The sequence below is a fragment of the Phodopus roborovskii genome, unplaced genomic scaffold (assembly GCF_943737965.1).
Source record: "Phodopus roborovskii unplaced genomic scaffold, PHOROB, whole genome shotgun sequence".
Taxonomy (NCBI): domain Eukaryota; kingdom Metazoa; phylum Chordata; class Mammalia; order Rodentia; family Cricetidae; genus Phodopus; species Phodopus roborovskii.
This window is the reverse complement of record NW_026126645.1, coordinates 6,537,149-6,555,808: the sequence shown is the minus strand read 5'-3', so window position 1 is coordinate 6,555,808 and position 18,660 is coordinate 6,537,149. Positions and strand designations below refer to the sequence as shown.

General features: G+C 50.1%; 1 protein-coding gene across 2 annotated transcripts in view; it reads left to right on the top strand.

The window, feature by feature from the left end:
* The first annotated feature begins 13,363 nt into the window (after window positions 1-13,363).
* The window catches only part of Arhgef10l (Rho guanine nucleotide exchange factor 10 like), a 142,477-nt gene continuing 137,180 nt past the window's right edge, over window positions 13,364-18,660 (top strand). For both annotated transcript variants that reach the window (XM_051173753.1, XM_051173751.1), the window contains exon 1: window positions 13,364-13,474. The gene's annotated coding sequence lies outside the window, so the exon portion shown is untranslated. The remainder of the gene's footprint in view (window positions 13,475-18,660) is intronic.

The following is an 18,660-nucleotide window of genomic DNA, read 5'->3' as shown; positions in this document are numbered from 1 at the left end:
GCAGGCTGGAAGGACAGAGAGGTGGACACCTGGGACCTGGCTTCCTATCCATATTCTGAGGACAAAAACTCCCATGTCAAGTTTTGTGTTTTTCTTTCATTGAGATGGCATCCCATGTAGTCCAGGCTGGCCTTAAACTACAGGTAGCTAAGGCTGGCTGAAGCTCAGTTGCCTACAGTGTCTGTGGATGCTTAAGTTAGGAGACATCAGCAGACACTGGTCCTCCTGCCTCCATCTTCACAGTGCTGGATGGCAGGTGTGCCCTCACACAGCTGCCCACATCTGTTTTCTGTGGGCTAGCTGGGTTTGTTCCATCCAGTGACAGTAGACCCTTTCCTGCCTCCCTCCCTCCCTGCCTCCTTCCCTCCCTCCCTGCCTCCCTCCCTCCCTGACTCCCTGCCTTCCTGCCTCCCTCCCTGCCTCCCTCCCTCCCTGCTTCCCTCCCTCCCTCCCTTCCTTATGCCACTGCCTCCTCTTCCTCTTTCTTCTGACTTGCTCTGTAGACCAGGCCGGCTTCACACTCACGGAGACCCACCTGCCTCTGCCTCCCGAGTGCTCTCATTAAAGGTGTGCGCCACTGCCATTGCATTCCCAACCTTCTTTTTTATGCACTGGGGACTGAGGGAAGGGCCTCACACAAGCTACACAGACACTGTGCAAATGAGTTTCATCAACCGCCCTTGCTTTATTATTAATTGGGCTTTTTGTTCAAAAATTATTTTTAGATACAAGGCATCATGGCACACACCTTTAATCCCAATACTGGGGTGTGACAGATTCCCCCCCCCCCAGCTGGGTCCCATCGATGCTTCAACCCCAAATGAATACACAGAGACTTATATTAATTATCAAACTGTTGGCCGGTGACCAGGGTTTCTTATTGGCTAGCTCTGTTTTAATTACTAACCCATTTCTATTAATCTATGCCTTGCACATCCTCTCTTCCCAGGCTCTACATGATGACTGCTAGTCTGCCTACATTTCCCAGAATTCTCTTCCTCAGGTAGCTCTGCCTATCCTTCCTGCCTGGCCACTAGCCCAACACTAGGGAGGCAGAGGCAGTCAGATCTCTGTGAGTTCAAGGTCAGTCTGGTCAATATAGCAAGCTCCAGGTCAGCCAGGGCTATAGAGTGAGACCCTGGTTTCAGGTTTTTGTGGTCTGGAGAGATGGCTCAGAGGTTAATAACACTTCCTGGTTTTTCAGGGGATTCAGGTTCAGTTCCTTGCATTCATAGGAAAGCTCACACTACTCTGTACTCCAATTCTAGGGGATACAACACCCTCTTTTGGCCTCTGAGGGCACCAGGCCCCTACTTGGTGTATATATGTATTTGCAGGTAAGACACTCAGAAACATTAAATTAAAAAAAGTTAAATCTTTACAAAGAAAATTGGAATTTTATTGTATAATTGAGATATGGTCTCACTATGTAGCTCTGGATGTTCTGGATGCTATGTAGAACAAGTTGGCCCTGAACTTTTCAAGATCCTTCTGCTTCTGTGTATTGGCTTGTTTGATGTCAATGATGCACGCTAAAGTCATCTGAAAGGAGAGAGTCTCAATTGAGAAGATGCATCCATAAGATATGGCTGTAGGCAAGCCTGTAGGACACTTTCTATCTTTTCTTTTCTCTCCTTTCTTCCTTCCTTCCTTTCCTCTTCTTTTATTTTTTGAGCTATACATCCCCCCCCCCACTCCCCTTCCCTCTTCCCTCCTCCCATTTCACCCCCCACCCTGTCCCTCATGTTTCCAGTTTACTGAGGAGATCTTGTCTTTTCCCCTGCCTAGGCAGATCCATGCGTGTCTCTCTTAGGGCCCTCTTTGTTATCCAGATTCTCTGGGGTTGTGGCCTGTAGGCAGCTGTCCTTTGCTTTATATCTCATGAGTGAGTACATATTCTATTTGTCTTTCTGGATGCAGCCAGCCCATCTGGCATTGACTCTTATTCCTGTGACAGTCTGTGTGACACTGAGCAGGTGACCTCCTCACTGGAGCTCCATGTCTGCAGTCTCTGGACTTCCCCTTGTTGTAGTTATTAACATTGGAAACTAGGTCATCTTTTGTGATACAAGGACTCGAGGAAGAAGGCTCAGGAGTTATTCTCAGCTACTTAGCAAGTTTGAGGCTGGCTAGGCTTCATGAAATCCTGTTCCAAAAAAGCCAAAATGGGGCTTGGTAGGTGGCTCAGCACGTAAGGTATTTGCTGTACAAACATGAGGACCTGAGTTCAGATCCAGAGCACATCTAAAAAAATTTAGGCGTGGTGGCATGTGCCTCTAATCCTGGCATGGAGTGTGGAGATGGGTGGGGCTCACTGATGTTTCCTGGCTATCCATTTAGCCATAACAGAGAACTCCATGTTCAGCGAAAGACCTTGTCTCAAGATATAAGGTCCAAGATGGTATGGTGGTGTGCACCTCTAGTTCCAGTGTTCAGGAGGCAGAGGCAAGTAGATCGCTGTGAGTTTGAGACCAGCTTGGATTATATAGTAAGTTCCAGGACAGTCAGGGCTACATAGCCCTTTCTCAAAAACAAACGAACTGAAAAATAAGGTGGTGTGTAACGTGGAAAACAAATGACTGATGTTGAGGTTCAAACTTCAAGTTGAATATCAGAAAAGCAAAGCAGCCCCTAGATCTCACCTCTGCCCCAGGCTGAGTGGGCTGATCCTGTCTCCACCAGCGCTCACCAAGCCTCAGACTGTAACCTCTCCTCAGCATGATTGGAGAATGAATGCCTTCCTAATCCTTGCTCCTGTCTCTTATACCCCTCTAGTGCTGGGATTAAAGGTGTAAACTATAATTCTCTTTTAGACCGATTCGATCTTGTGTAGGTCTGGGTGGCCTTGGACTCACAGAGACCTGTCTACCTCTTAATCCTGATTAATCAATGAATGTACCACCACCTCCTCGCTTCTGGCTGCTGGGATTAGAGGTGTGTATCACCACTGTCTGATCCCTATAGCTGTAGCTGACTTTGTTTTTCTGAACTCTCAGTCAAGCTTTACTAAATCATAAATAATACATCACTACAGTGGAGAGCAATAGAGAATGTGAATGAGTTTGGAAGAGAATGCCCCCCATAGGTTCATAGATTTGAATGCTTGGTCCCTAGTTGGTGGAATTCTTTGGGAGAGATTAGGGGTGTGGCCATGTTGGAGAAGGTGTGTCACTGGGGACACTCTTGGAGGTTTCGAAAGCCCATGCTATCCTCAGTTCTCCCTCCCTCCCTCCCTTCCTCCCTCTCTCTCTCTCTCTCTGCTTCATGCTTGTGGACCAGGATGTGAGCTCTCAGCTACTGATCCAGCATCATCCCTGCCTGCCTGCTACCATGCTCCCTGTCCTGATGGTCATGAACTCCAACCCTCTGGAGCCGTGAGCTCCCAGATTAAATGCTTTGGTCATGGTGTTTTGTGATAGCAATAGAAAAGTAGCTAAGACAGAGCAAGACATCCATCATCAACTTCTGGCCTCCACATTCTAATACACAAGGGAACACAGCTGCCCACACATGTGTAACACACATGCACACACACACACACACACCAACCCCACAGGCTACATGTCCAAACCAGTGTCACAAGACAAACCTCAGGTTGACCCCCAAGCTTCAGATTCCTTGTTGGTCATGCTCCTGTCTGTGAATGGAGAGAAATGGTGGGGGGTACTGTTGCAGGGACACCTTAAGACTCCAGCCCTTCACATGGGTCACTTCATGGACTCCTCAGAGGGATGGGTAGAACATTGTCCCGATAGGGGATAGGGAAGCTGAGGCTCTAAGAAGTGGACTGGCTCCTTCAAGAGCCATACCCAAAAGGCCAGTGGACCAGGGGCTGGGGTTGATCTTGAACAAGGGCTCCAGGTTGCTCTCACTGTACTCACTGTGGTATAACCTGACTGTACTGCTCTATGCAAACTCGTGGGGGAGCCATGTACCAGCAGGAACCTCTTGCGAACTTGCCTCCTGGGATTGTCCCTCCTACACCTGGGCTTCAGTTGTAGCCAGCTACAGGTGATCAGGGAGAAATGTGTTGTCTGGTATTGGCTAGCATCCCTGATGACCATACTCCAACCCACTTTCTGTTCATGCAATCTGCTGTGCATTTCCACCTGTCTATGAGATGAATAAAATTCCCAGGTGGGCCTGTTATTGACAGAGCATAATCAGTAGGAGTCTACTAAATGCACAAGTGCTAGGCAAAGGAGTGTGAGTAGCCATGGCCAGAGCCTCTCAGGGGATCACTCATTCTTGAGAGAATGCTTAAAGATTGTCACTGGAGAGGGACAAGAACTCCCTACCCAATACAGTGTTGTCAGCTTCATGATCTGGTACCCAGAGAGGATGGCTTCTCAGTGAAGGGATGGTGGTTCTGGGTTCTAATTCTGCCCCAAGTCTGTACAAGTGAAAAAAAATGACTGCCACATATCAGTATTCCCATCGTGGTGCAGTATCTATTTCTCTGTTTCTTGCTTTAAAATATTTATTTATCTAGCATATGTAGATAGATTTGTCCTTGGGCCACCATTTCACACACACACAAAGGAGACAGAGACTTCTTATTAATTATGAAAGCTTGGCCTATAGCTTAGGCTTGTCCCACTAGCTCTTAAAACTTAAATTACCCATTTATACTAATCTAGGTTTTGCCTCAAGGCTTTTTTTTTTTTTTTTTTTTTTTACCTCTTTTACATCTTGCATTTCCTGTTTCTTCTCTGTGTCCTAGATTCATCTTCTCTTTTTCTGTCTGCCCAAAAGTTCTGCCTAACCTCTCCCTGCCTAGCTATTGGCCAGTCAGCTCTTTATTAAACCAATCAGAAGGCACCTTGGCAAAGACACATTTATCTTCACAGTGTACAAAAAGATTATTTCACAACAAACTTATTTTATTGTATGTGTATGGGTGTTTTGCCTGTATTGCCTCTGTACCAGGTGTATGTCCAGTGTCAGTGGAGGCCAGCAGGGGGCATAGGATCCTGGATCTGGAGTTAGAGATGGTAGTGAGTGCTGAGGTTTGAACAGCCAGTGCTCTTAGCTGTTGACCCATTTCTGCAACCCTATTCTTTGCTTTTCTGAAATAGGGTTTAACTGAGCAGTGGTGGTGTATACCTTTAATCCCAGCACTCAGGAGGTAGAGGCAGGCGGATCTCTTTGAGTTCCAGGCAAGTCTGGTCTACAGAGCAAGTTCTAGGGCAGCCAGAGCTACACAGAGAAACCCTGTCTCAAAATAATAAATAAATAAATAAATAAATAAATAAATAAATAAAAGAAAAAAGAAATAGGCCAGGTAGGCCTGAAAGTTCCTATGTAGCTAGGATGACCTTGAATCCCTGATGGGCCCAGGGCTCCACACACACATTTGAGGCAAGCCCTTTACCAACTGCATTTCATCTTCATCCCCGTTTACTTATTTTGTGATGAGTCACCCCAAACTTCATAGTGTAGGACAAAGTACAGTGGGGACCTCTTGCCTCTGCTCTGTAGCGTCTGGGGCCTCCGTGGGGATAATTTAAAGTCTGGGATTCACTCAGTAGCTGATACTGGGACCCTCTAGGGGTGTCTTCACTCATGTGTCCCACAATGATGCCACCTGTGTGGGGACTCAGTTGGGTTGCTGACCAAAGTGCCTGAAGGGGTTTCTCTCACTACGGTGGCCAGGCCTGGTCAAGCCTTTCACCTTAGCTGCACCAGAGAGTTCCGATGAGCATGGTGAGCTGCCCACGGCATACTCTAAGCCAGTCTCCTGAGCCACACAGTATCTATTCTGCTGCCTCCGTGTGTTACAATCTGTCTGCCGTCTGCCCGGCTATGAATGTACGTTCCCTCGTTCCCTCGTGAGGGCCTGTGGGGGTGTGTAGCATCAACAGCTGAGTATCCCAGGGCCATGAAAGCTGGGGTGAAGCATGTGAGAGAGACCCCAGGGGCAGTTCAAAGGTCTCAGTCAGACTTGTCTGTCTCCACCCCCAGCCCCCACTTTTTTTCTGCTCAGTCATGTTTGCAGCTGGCAGCTTCCTGCCTTCCATCTGGACGCTGTGCTCCTGGTGACCAGCAGGGGGTGGTAGATACACTGGGGAGGTATCTTTGTGACACAGGGGAGCCTACAGAGCATCCCACCCAGGAGCTGGACCCTCTTCTCACAAATGTACTGACAAGTTAATGATGGCTTCCTGCTTTTCCATAGCTGTGCTGGTGAGACCCCAGGATAAACCCAGGGCCGGCTTAGCAAATTGACAGATTGTGTCTTGGATTTATAGCCTTTCCCTAATCTGACCTTTGACCTTTGAATCTCCTTGAAACACATTGAGTGAGGTGTGAAGGGCAGTTTCTAGACATCCCTACCTTAGTTTCCCAAAGTAGTGGCTTACAGGCCTGGCTCAGACACACCTCATTGAGAAGGTCACTCACTACTCGGCTCTGGGCCTCCGTGTTGCTACCCAGACAGCACACGCCAGAAGGCCGTGTTAGGGATACTGTGACCTATGGACATACCCAGCAGGCACTGACAAGTGGTCAATGACCGTTTCCTGCTTGGACGCTCCCTCCAGGAAGCCCAGGGAGGCTGGCTGTCAGTACTCCAGAAGCCCGCAGAGGCAGGGTCTTCACTGTTCCCTGAGTCCACGGAGGACCTTATGAAACCTTGGAGGCAGGCTCAGTAGTCACTGGTCTCCTGGGAGGTATGGGGGGCCCTGCCCTGGGCCTCTGATGGTGTAGTGTTGCTCCATGTTGGATGACAGGAGGCTGTGCAGAGGCCCTGTGAGCCAGGGAAGAGGCTGTGGACCCAGACCATCAGTAGCCCATCCAGGGAAGGGAATGGAACATTCCCTCCAGCCCATGACCCTTTCCCCACCCACTTCTTTGCCTCACTGCTCAGGCCGTGAGCTCCAGGCTGGGCTCATAGTGTCTGCTCATGCCTTTCTTCCTTATCACCCAGTGCTGAGCCTGTGGCTGCCCTGTAACAAGTCTTTCTCTGCCCCGACAGCCAACTCCCACATAACGACATGGAGACTTATTATTACTTATGAAAACTTGGCCTTAGCTTAGGCTTGTTTCTAACTAGCTCTTAGAACTTAAACTAACCCATTTCTATTAATCTCCGTTCTGTCATGTGCCACCATCCAGCTTCTTCTGTCTCCTGGAGTCCCAATTATCTCCTCCTTCTTCCTCTCTCTGCCTGGAAGTCCCGCCTATACCTCCTGCCTAGCTATTGGCCATTCAGCTTTTTACTACACCAATCCCAGCAATCCACCTTCACACAGGGTACAAATATCCCACAACCACAACAGCGCCCTGTCTTGTTCACCCCGTGTGCCTTCCTGGCCCTCCATGGACCATGCCAGCTCTGGGGGAGCAACAGTTCCTGTTGATGTCCTAGGCTGGTGACATTTGTCTGCAGAGTTGAGGGTGGCCTATTGGCTGTCTTAATAGCAATATTGAGATTAATTAATCCTGTTGATGGGACTGGAGAGATGGCTCAGAGATTAAGAGCACTGGCTGCTCTTCCAGAGGACCTGAGTTCAATTCCCAGGACCCATATGGTGGCTTACAATTGTCTGTAACTCCAGTTCTGGGGATCTGACTTCTTACAACTTCTACAGGCTGTTGCACACATGTGTTACACATATATATACTTAAGTGTGTGTGTGTGTGTGTGTGTGTGCGCGCGCGCGCGCGCGCGCGCACGCGCATGCGCATGCACGCACATAAAGGCTGATCATAGGGCAGACCTGTGATCCCAGTACCAAAGTGGCTGAGGCACGTGGATTACCTGCTACGAATCTGAGACCAGCCTGGGACACATAGTGAGATCTTGTCTCAAAAACACATAAATAGAGGCTGGGCTTGGTGGTGCACACCTTTAATCCCAACACTCGGAGTCAGAGGCAGGCTCATCTCTGAGTTCAAGGTCTACATAGCAAGACCGTGTCTCAAAAACAAAAGCAAACAAACAAACCCCACATAAATAAATAGACAAATGGGTTATTGGTGTGGCTTGCTTGTTACAATGCTTGCCTAGCTGGCATGATGCTCTGAATTCGATCCCCAGCACTATATAAACTGAGTGTGATCATGGAGGTCTGTAATCCTAGCACCCAGGAGCTGGGTGCCGGAACTTGAGGCATTCAAGATCATTCTCAGCTATGTAGAGACTTTGAGGCTAGCCTGGACCAAATGAGATCCCCAGAAGCTTCAAATCCGATAGCCTCTTTCTGTGGCAACTCACAGACAATATTCAACTCTCTGAACCACATTCTTTCCTGTTTTTAGAGTGAGGACCGTAATGAAAATAATAAACACATGGGGGGGCAGCTCTTGGTGGCAAAATGATAGGGACAGAGAAAGGATCCTGCAAATGCCTCTGTCTCTGGAGTGCTAAGGAGTAAGGGTTCCCTCCCTCTATTCCAGTTAGACCCTTAGTACCTTGCTTCCAAACTCAGAAAGGTCCACTGCAGATGAGACATTTGGGGTCCCAGAGCTTTGTCTTCCTTACAGTGTTTTCCTGTAAAACAGAGCATTGAATTTAACATTGATTTACTCTACCATTGAACCTCATGGGCAGCCCAGGCTAGCCCCTCCTGCCCCTAACCCCCACTGTAGGTGGAGTTTCTCTGTGTCTCAGCAGCTGCCTTCAAATAACCACAAAGAGGCTTAATATTAACTATAAATGCTCAGCTGATAGTCAGGATTTTCTCCAGCCAGCTCTTACAACTTAATTTAACCCATATTTGTTATCTAAATTCTACTATGTGGCTCATGGCTTGCTACTTCGTTTTCTACAGACCTGCTTCCTCTGCATCTGCTTGAGACCCCTCTGACTCTGCCCTCCTTCTTCCCAGCATGCTCTTGGCCCCCAAAATCCTGCATAGCCATGTAGCCATCAACCAATCAGTTTTTTATTAACAACAAGAACAATATATATTTACAGTATACAAAGATTTTTCCACTGCACCCCATCTCGTAAGTGCTGGGGTTACAGGCATGTGCCACCATACCCAGGATTTTTTCTTAGACATTATTTCTCTAGTCAGACCAGGCTAGCCCAAAACTCACCATATTCCTGCCTCAGCCTCCTGAGTGGGATTAGAAGTGTATTAGCACACCCTAAAGGCCAGGTTTTTTTTTTTTTTTTTTTTTCTTTTTGGTTTGGTAGAATAAAAGAAGAACAAAGGCCACTCCCGTGTCCCCATATAATACTCCTTGGCAAAGATGTGTTTTCTGTGGATGAGCTCATTCACTTTGCACAATGGCTTCTCAGTAGAACAGCTTCACCCCCATTTTACAGCCTTGAATATAGAGGTCAATGGGTTAAGAGGCTTCGGGGGGGGGGGTTAAATGGCTTGCAAAGAAGCTGAACTCAAACTGGGGTTTGTTTGATCCCACCCTGTGATAATTACAGGCTTGTCTTGGGGTTCTAGTTGCAGGTCTGGTTGTGTCTGCATCCAGGGCTAGGAGCTTTTTAGAGGAGTAATAGTGCCTTCCCCTGGGCAAAACTCCCATCTGAGCAGGAGGGTGGGGACAGCTGGAGACCCTCTGGCCCAGCCCAGTGGCTTGTCTCACAGCTGATGGTAGCACATGGTGTCTGTCTCCAAGGCACCGGGGCAGGCTGCCTCAGAAGGGCCTCCTGCCTCAGCTTCCTTTGCAAGTGCTGAGGAGGGGGATGGGACGGAGGTGGAAGCCCCCTGCAACCATGCATCATGGAGACCACCACCCAGCGTGTCACATGACCATGGCTCTTTACCCCTTCAAGGCTGTGGGCAGATGGCTTAGGAGGTTGGGGACAATGGGCAGACCTCTGCTCCCCAAGCAGCCTGCCCTAGGAGCCTCAACCCTCTCTTCCCCACTTAGAGTCAAACAGCAGCTCTCCCTCTTGCTGGCTCCGTGACTTCCCTGAGTCTCCTGGACTGATGTGAGATCTGCCGCTCTGACTCTTTAGGAACCCTCCTGAGCTGACTAACAGAGTACTCTGCCTGCTTCCTGGATGGGCACAGGCAGTCACATTCCTGCAGGAGCCTGAAGTGGAGCAGGCTCTCCCCAGCTGCCCAGATTGCACAGCAGGGTGGGCCCATAACCCTCCTCTGCCTTTGCCCTAACTGCCTAAGCTTGTAGAAGATGTCCTTGTGGTGGGAACCCTAATGCTTCCTGGGCTCTGCCTTGGGAGACTCCAGTTCTTTTTTTGTTTTTTTGAGATAGGGTTTCTCTGTATTGCTTTGGAGGCTGTCCTGGAACTTGCTCTGTAGATCAGGCTGGCCTCGAACTCACAGAGATCCACCTGCCTCTGCCTCCCGAATGCTGGAACTAAAGGTGTGTGCCACCAACGCCTGGCAAGGGCTACTCCAGTTTTGAGGCTAGGTTCAGTGTTCAGAATCAGTGAAGGAGTCTTGGGGCCTCCAGACTGTTGTCTTTGGTTTGAACAGGGATGATGAAGAACATGGATGTGAATTACAGGGATGGGCCAGCAAAACAGGTCAGTAACGGAAGGTGCTTACTGCCAAGCCTGGTGACCTGAGTTCAATCTCTGGGACCTCATAGGGTGGGAAGAGAAAACCAACTTCCAAAAATTGTCCTCTGGCCTACACACACGCAACTCACACACAAATGTGAAAAATAAGACGCAAGAAAAAAGCTGGGTGTGGTGGTGCACACTTGTCCACTCAGCACCTGTAAACCCAGTTGGAAGCCCTAATATCAGGAGGAGTTCAAGGCCAGCCCTAGCTGCATTACCAATCCAAGGCCAGGCTGGACCCTTGGAGGCTTTGTCTAAGAAAACCTCAAAACCCACCGGCACCACCACCACCACCAAAACTACAAACAAGCAACAAAACCAGTAAAACCAAACAAAAATTCCCAACCACTACAATGAACCAAAAGAACAATAACAAAACCCAAAAAGGAAGTTGGTGCAGGAAGCAAGCGTAGCCGACGGCTGTGAGCTGGAGTCTCATCTGAGGGCAGATTAGCCCCTTTGAAGGCATTCACGACAACTGGATACAGCTGGGGCATGGGATGGGGGAGGGCAGAGGGCATAGGGGCTGATCACTTCCTTTTGGGTGTAGGGGGTTCAAGACCAGGTTAGACCTTGTAGGCAGTGGGCCTGGAAGGGCAGTGGCTGCAGACAGAGTGCAGCCTTCCCACAGCCAGCCTCCTCCCCAGGGTTGTGACTGTAGGTACTGATCCAGGTGGCAGCCTGGACCCAGGAACAGGGAGCCACCCTCCCGCACTGGCTCCTGGAGGGGGAGCGACCACCTCCTGCCTTGGGCACACTCCAAGCCCCGGCGGCAATGACAGGCAATGACCAGGACACCGCAGCCTTGATGGGAGTCTGCCCACCTGGCACGTGCTGGGCACTCTGCACACACCGCCTTACCTTCTTCTGCGGCACTCCTCTCGTTCCACTTGAGAGATTAAATCCAGGCAAAGTGACTCATCTGAGAGTCCCAGCCTTCCGGGAGGGAATCCAGAGAGGCAGGCTTAAGGTTGCTCTCCTGGGCTGGGGAACTTCTAAGCCCAGCCAGGACTTGCCTGTTGGGGTAACTGGTGGAGCGAGAGGCTTTGGACTCACTCAGGCAAATCCAAGTTTTGTTGTTGTTTTTAGACCAGGGGTCACATTGCCAAGGCTGGCCTCAAACTTGCTGAGGATGATCTAGAACTGCTGATGTCCCTGGGGTTCCAGGACTGTGCCACCATGCCTGGTTCAAATGTACTTATTTGTTGTTATTAATTTCTCCAGACAGGGATTGCTATGTAACTCAAATTAGCCTTGAACTTGCTTTGATCTTCTTGCCTCTGCCTCTAGTGCTGGGAGTAAAGGTGAGTACCACTGTGCCCACTTCCACGTAGTTTGTTTAAATTCAAAATATCCATCCATTGTGAGACTGTGGATAAGTTACTTTCTCAGAAGCCATGGTTTCCCTCTCTGCATATAAAGGAGAACCCATGTTGTAAGGTGTGAATGGAATCACACTAGGAGAAGTTTTCTGTGTATGAATTGTGGAGCCCATAACCCAACCCCATCATCACTACCATCACCACCACCATCATCACAACCATCACACCACCATCATCACTATCACCACCAGCACCACCAATCACCGTCATCACCATCACCATCACCACTGTCAGGCTTTCTTCCTAAAGGGTCAGTGTAACCCCTGGAGCTCTTCAGGGCTGCAGTCTCTGTCAGGATGAAGCTAGGCTGCTGTGTCTGCAAAACAACTAGAAAGAATGTAGGAGCAAACACACTTGGTTTGTTTTGCATTTTAGAGACAGGGTCCCCACATGTGGAACTCACTATGCAGCCCAAGGCTGGCCTCTGACTCTCAGAAATCCTCCTGCCTCTATGTCCCCAGCGCTGGGATTACAGGGGTACACCACAATGTTCAGCTAAATGCACACTTCATTTATGCAAGCAAGGACAGGCCAGATTCAGCCTTAGGGTTGCAGTTGTCCCCAGTCTAATACCTCAAGGCTTTGGAGTTTCGGTGGTGAGCACGGAATGGCTTTGGTGTGAAATCTGAGCACAGTTGTGCATGCTGCCACTGATCTGTGTGGATTTGGTGGGGGAGTGGGATGAGGGGGTGTGGGTGGGGGGTGGAGCTACCTTTGTGTCTCCAGGCTTTTCTGAGGCTCACTGAATAGGCAGAGTACGACTGAATAGCCATTCTGACATCCAGACACCTGTATTCTTGACCAGCTTAGTGTTGGTCAAATCTTTGATAATTAACCCTGGCGACAAGAAAGATGCTGGCAAGACCAGCTACCTATCTTGCAGTGCCAAGGAAGTGTCCTGCGATCTGAGCCATTGTCGCTGACTGTCCCTAGAAGCCTGTGTGTGGTGTTGATCTTATTCATCACTCGTGTGTCTCAGCTCATCCTCCAGACAGCCCTATCATGCAGAGGCTGTTATAATTACACTTGCAGTGTAACTGGCAGATATCTGAGACTCACAGAGACCAGACCGCTTGTCTGCAGTCACCCAGTTCACTGGAGGGAATCTGTTCAGATTGGTGTATGTCTGTCCTTCCCATCTTCCCTAGTTAAAGGGTCTGATCATGTAGACCCCCACCCACTACAGGGCCTTATCTTGAGCCCTGTGCTCAGCACACCTTGGAGCCTCATCTTGACTTATTCTGTTCCTCCCTCCTCCTGTGGCTAACCTCCTGGGCCTCCTAGGCTGGGCCTGACACAGCCAAACTCTTCCTTGTTGTGGTGGCCAGGGCCCTCTCCTGCCCTCCAGTTTCCCGCCCTCTGCCCGCCTTCATGTCCTATGCACTGGCCTAGCAGGTCTGGCTGGTAAGTGACTCATACACCTGGGCTGCTTGCAAGCCTAGCCAGGCCTTGCTCGGCAGCCTGTGTATCAGAACGGAGCCTCCTGCCTGCTCCACCAGCAGCTTCCCCAGCAGACACTTCTCCACCCGTGGCACCTGCCCCAGTCACTGCATCTTCTCCCCTGAGGACCACGTCCTAACTCTGAGCAATCCAGGTCAGTCATTCTCTCCAGTTAAGCCATCTTTGCAGACTTGGAGGGGGATCCTGGAATGTGATGGAGGAGCTGAGGGTCTCCTTGTCTTGATAGCCTTGGGCTCTGGGATGCCCAGCTCTCCCCCAGATGGCAGGGAGGCTTGGTCAGTCTCAGACAGGACCTTGTTGACAGTTCTGTGGCGGTGATCCTGACTCCTGGCTAGCAGATCAGGGAGGTGTGGGAGGAGGAATGTGGGGGGAGCCAGGAGCACACGTGTGTGGTGGGAACTCCTCTCCCTCGTTCTTAGGGTTAATGAGGTTGAGAAGGGTGGGCCCATGGCTTCAGAACACCTGTTCAACCTCATCCTTCCATAACCAGAAAATTGAGGCTGAGGTTGCACAGTGGATGGGTGATGCAGTGGCTGAACATTAGCAGGTCCCTTCCTGATCAAGCATAAAACCTCGCTGCTCCATACCTGTTTGCTTCTGCCCATGTCCTCACCCTGGTGGCCAGCCCTGTCCCGTTCCATCCCTGTGATTTCAAATCTGGAGGGGAGGATGGTGGTTTATACAATTCTTTGGCAGGGATTTTACTGGCTTGTGGTTGGATGGCATTTTAAAGGTCACCAGGTGGTCCGTCTTGCCTTGAGTCCCTTGACAGGTGGCTGTTTAGCCACAGCTTGAATACCTCTGGTGACAGATAGCTCACTGATTTCTGAAAGAGTCTTTTTCATTGTTTAGTCAGCATCTGGCCAATGATAACATAATAAACTCACTGGACCATTGTTTCATGTTTTTATTTGGCCGACACAGTGCGGTGCCTGTATGACACGGTTAATCCTCCAACAGCCTTTCTGAGTACGTGTTACTCTGATCACAGTCCCAGAGAGGCGAAGGAACTTCCTGAAGATCTCATAGCTCAGGGAAAGGGGAGCTGGGGTTTCTGGGGGAGGAAGGGTGGCTGTGGGCAGAGGAGAAGAGAGGCCTAGGTCCCAGCTGCTTCTTAATTTAATTTAATTTTATTTTCATTATTGCCATCTCCCACCTTATCTTGCTTTTCTATGAAGGGACCCTCCATGATCAAGAAGGCAGTGTCTCACCCAAGGCACGTCACAGTCTACAAAGCCAGCCCGTGTTGCTGGTCCCTTAGAGCACTCATTGGTTAACTGAACAGGGTGGGAACAACCACCCCCATGATGACTGACCCTCATGATGAGTGTCCCCATACTTATGGGACAGAGGCCTAGAGAGGTCAGATATCCTGCCTGAGGCCACATAGCTTTGAGATGGCACCGATTCAGGGTCTCTTCCTTCCCTGGAGAGCCTGGCTAGCTACAGTGTCAGAGGTGGGGTGACCTCTCCATTGAGGCCAAGCTACCACCCACCTGCTTTCAGCCCCCCAGTAGCTAAAGACTTTGGGGGGTTTACAGGGTGACCCTCCCATGTCCCTGTCATCTAGACGGAGAAGTCCCCTGTCAGTCTGGAGGGCTGTGGTGGGGAGGAAAGCATGTGAAGGATCTATTGTCCCACCCTGCTAGTGGCAGACTATGACTGTGACAGTGGCCCCCACACTGCCATGGCCACCAGTACACTCCCTGGGCACCACCATGTGTAGAGCACAAGCCACACAGAGCTCTCTGATTTCCCATTTCACTGAGGGGTCTACCTAGTCATGAATGGGGTTTCTTTAAAATGCTAGGATGTGGTGGCTTACACCTGTAATGCCAACATGCAGGGGGTTGAGGCAGGAGGATTGCCATGAGTATGAGGCCATCCTAGACCTGTCTCCACAACAGCCGCTCCCTTCTCCTTCAAGACAGTAACCCAACCCAAGCAAGCCCAAACCTCTACACAGGCAGCTGCTCTACCGAGGTCTGCAGGCTCTTTGGTGACTGTGAGGGCCTTGACCTTTACCCTGGTATCTAAGGTACTTAAGGGGCCTTGAACCCCGTAAGCACGTCTCTTTACATTTCTTTTTACTCTGTGTGCATGTGTGTGTGTGTTCTCATGTGCGTGGCTGTGCATCAATGTGTGTGCATATGTGTGCTTATTTTTAGTGTGTGTATGTGTGTGTGTGTGTAGGGGAATGACAAACGTGTTCTATAGCGTGTGTGTGGAGGGAAGCGTCCTTGTCTGCTGAGCCATCTGACTAGCTGGACTGTGTAGTTCTTGATGTCTATTCTTTGTGATTCTGGAGCACAGGCTGTGCCGATGCTGGGGAGGCTTAGACTGAACTCAGCTCAGGTCACAGGGCCATCGGGTGGGGGCAAGGCTATGAAACAGGTATTTATCCCCGGAAGTGGGTGCCACTCCTGGAATGGAAGTTCCCTGGAGAGAGGTCTCCCAGGGTGCTCAGGAGCTGGGCGGGGAGCCTGTTTTGGGGGGTTTGCACGGTAGGAAAAATAAAGGTACTTGACACCAAAGTTGATAAAACTTAAAAAACAAAGCAGGACAGATTAGAGGTTCTCCAATTCCTGAAAGCCGGACTCCAGGGAGCAAATTTCAGGAGCTGAGAGGACGGATCTGAGTAGGCACAGTGGCTACCTCAAGTCTTCAGCTCCTAGCTAGAGGGTACCCTGCTTGCTCCCAGTTTCCCCAGTGTGGGGGGACACGAGGACCTGGGTGTGGAGAGAGAGAGCTCCGCAAGCCCCGTTTCAGCCATGAGATGGCCAGCTGAGTGAGGGAAGCAGTGGTTCAGACAGACAAGCTTCCCTCCTCCACCCCAGCGTCTCTCCACCCGAGCAAGCAGCAATCGAATCTGATAAGTTTTCCTTCTATCTGATAAGAGTTTGCAGTGGGCTTGTTTTTCAGAGCTACAGTGGGGGTGGAAACCCGGGTTTGCCCTCCTGGGGCCTCCATTTCCCCTTCCGGGAAAGGAGAGGATTGGTTTCCATCATTCCTAAGAGCCCTTTGGCTCTGAGGGTCTGAGGTCTCCAGGGGCCCAGTGGCTTCTGGCCACTCTGCCTTTGTCCCAGGGCCCATAGCCACAGTCCCGGGGAAGTAGAGATCTGTAGCTTCTGGGGGAGGGGAATGAATGAGATGGGAGTGAGGGTCACACAAGCCCAGGCCTTTGGCATAAACTGTGGACACTGAGGGCCCTTCTTGGAGAGAAGAGGCCTGATGGCGAAGGTCCTTTGTATCAGTGGAGAAAGGAGGTTCAGGGGTCAGGCTGGGGTTATGAGCCCGCCAGTGCCTTCCATGGGTGAGTCACTTGCTCAACCCTGGGCTTCCAAAGCTGAGGAGTTTTCCCAGTCATAGCTCTAAACTTGATACATAGTAAGTGTCCCCAACACCCCAACATCCCAACCCTTCTTTGTTTCTTTCTGTTCTAGTGGAAGCTCCACCCCAACTCCCCTCCCTTTTCCCAAACCCTATCTCATTTCAGAAAGCCCTCAAAACATGGCTCCTCCCCCAGAGATGCTCACGACCACTCCCACAGGGTATTTAAACTGCCCCCCCAAACAGACATGTGGGTTTTCGGTCCCTCTTCCCCATCTCTACTCTGGGGGCCCCCGAAAATCATCCAGGAGCATTGTAAACATTAAACCTCCCTTTGCCTAATTCAGTTTGATTTGGTCTGATTTGGATTGCTACGGAGGCAGAGAGGCTTATTGGGGTGCAGAAACTTTTTACTTTCAAAAGGAACAATGGCATATTTCATTTATGTCACTGGATGGGTGTCTTTAAAGGGCTGGGGAAGACACATATGTCCAGTCTCTCTGTCTCCCTCCCTCTCTCCCTCCCTTTCTCTCCTATCCCCCTCTCTCCTGTAGGTCTCATGTAGACCCAACTCATGGTTTATCAGAAGATGACCCTGAACTTCGGATCCTCCTGCTTCTCCCTCCCATGTGCCTGGGTGGTTACAGGCATGCACCACCATGCCTGGTTTCTGTACTGCTGAGGACTGAAGCCAGGACTAACCGACTGCCAGGCAAGCAGTCCGCAGCTCCTTCCTTCCTTCCCATCTCTCTCTCCCTCTCCCTTTTCTCTCTCTCCCTCTCCTTCTCCCTCTCCCTCTCCTTCTCCTTTTTTTGTTTTGTTTTTAGAGGCTGTTTCTCTTTGTAACAGTCTTGGCTGTCCTGGAACTTGACTGTAGTCCAGGCTTCTCTCAAATCTACGGAAATCCGCCTGCTTTTGCCTCCAGAGTGCTGGGATTAAAGGTGTGCATCACCACTACCCAGCCTTTCTTTGCCAGCAACTAGAAACCTGGGTCTCATGTCTTCATGCCTCCCCCTCCCCCATGAGTCTTGTTTCTCCAACAGGAAACTGCTCAGAGAAGGGGTGGGTGCACATCTCTTCAGGATGTCTTGCCCCAGAATCTGATAAAGAGATAGAAGGACTCGTGGGTCACATGAGATCTCTCACAGAAGGAGAGCCAGGCTGGAAAGCTCTGACTGAGCTGCCAGGATGCCCACTGGCCTGGGGTCTAAGAGCTCGTAGGTGATGGTGGGGGTGACTCCAACCAAATCCGTCGCTCTGTTCCCAGGCCCCACCCTGCAGCCACAGGGCAGGGAGCTCACTTGTTGGGTACAGTTTATGGCTGCCTACACCCCTTCCCAGCTCCATCTGGGGACATGGGCTGGGGTTGGTGCAATTCCCTGGCACAGAGGTGTCTGAGAAGGCCTGCAGGATCATTTCTGCCGTTGCTGTCACTCACTCAGCCTTCTCAAGGTGTCTCATCACACCACACTCGTTATTTCCTTGTCCCTAAAAAATGTCAACACACTCCTCTCTGTCTCCGCTGGAATCCCTGCCAGGGGATTTTCCAATGAGGAAACACATGCAGCTTCCTCCTTCTCTCCTAGGGGGTGAGCAGCTGGAAGTGGAGGCGTTAGGGCCCACAATCTCTTTTCCTCTTAGTTTTCACTTGGATTCCCCTTCCATCTGTCCATCCATCCATCCATCCATCCATCCATCCATCCATCCATCCATCCATCCATCTTATCTCCACCAATTCCTTTTTAAAAAATATTTGTAGTGACTTATGTATTATATGGGCATTGATGTTTTGCCTGCATGTATGTCTGTTAGAGTGTTGGATCCCCTGGCACTGGAATTAACAGACATTTGTGAGTAACCATTTAGGTGCTGGGAATTAAACCCAGGTTCTCTGGAAGAGTAGCCAGTGCTCTTAACTGTTGAGCCACCTTCTCAACCCCTCTTCACCAGTTTCTACCCATCTATCCACCACCCATACATTAATCTACC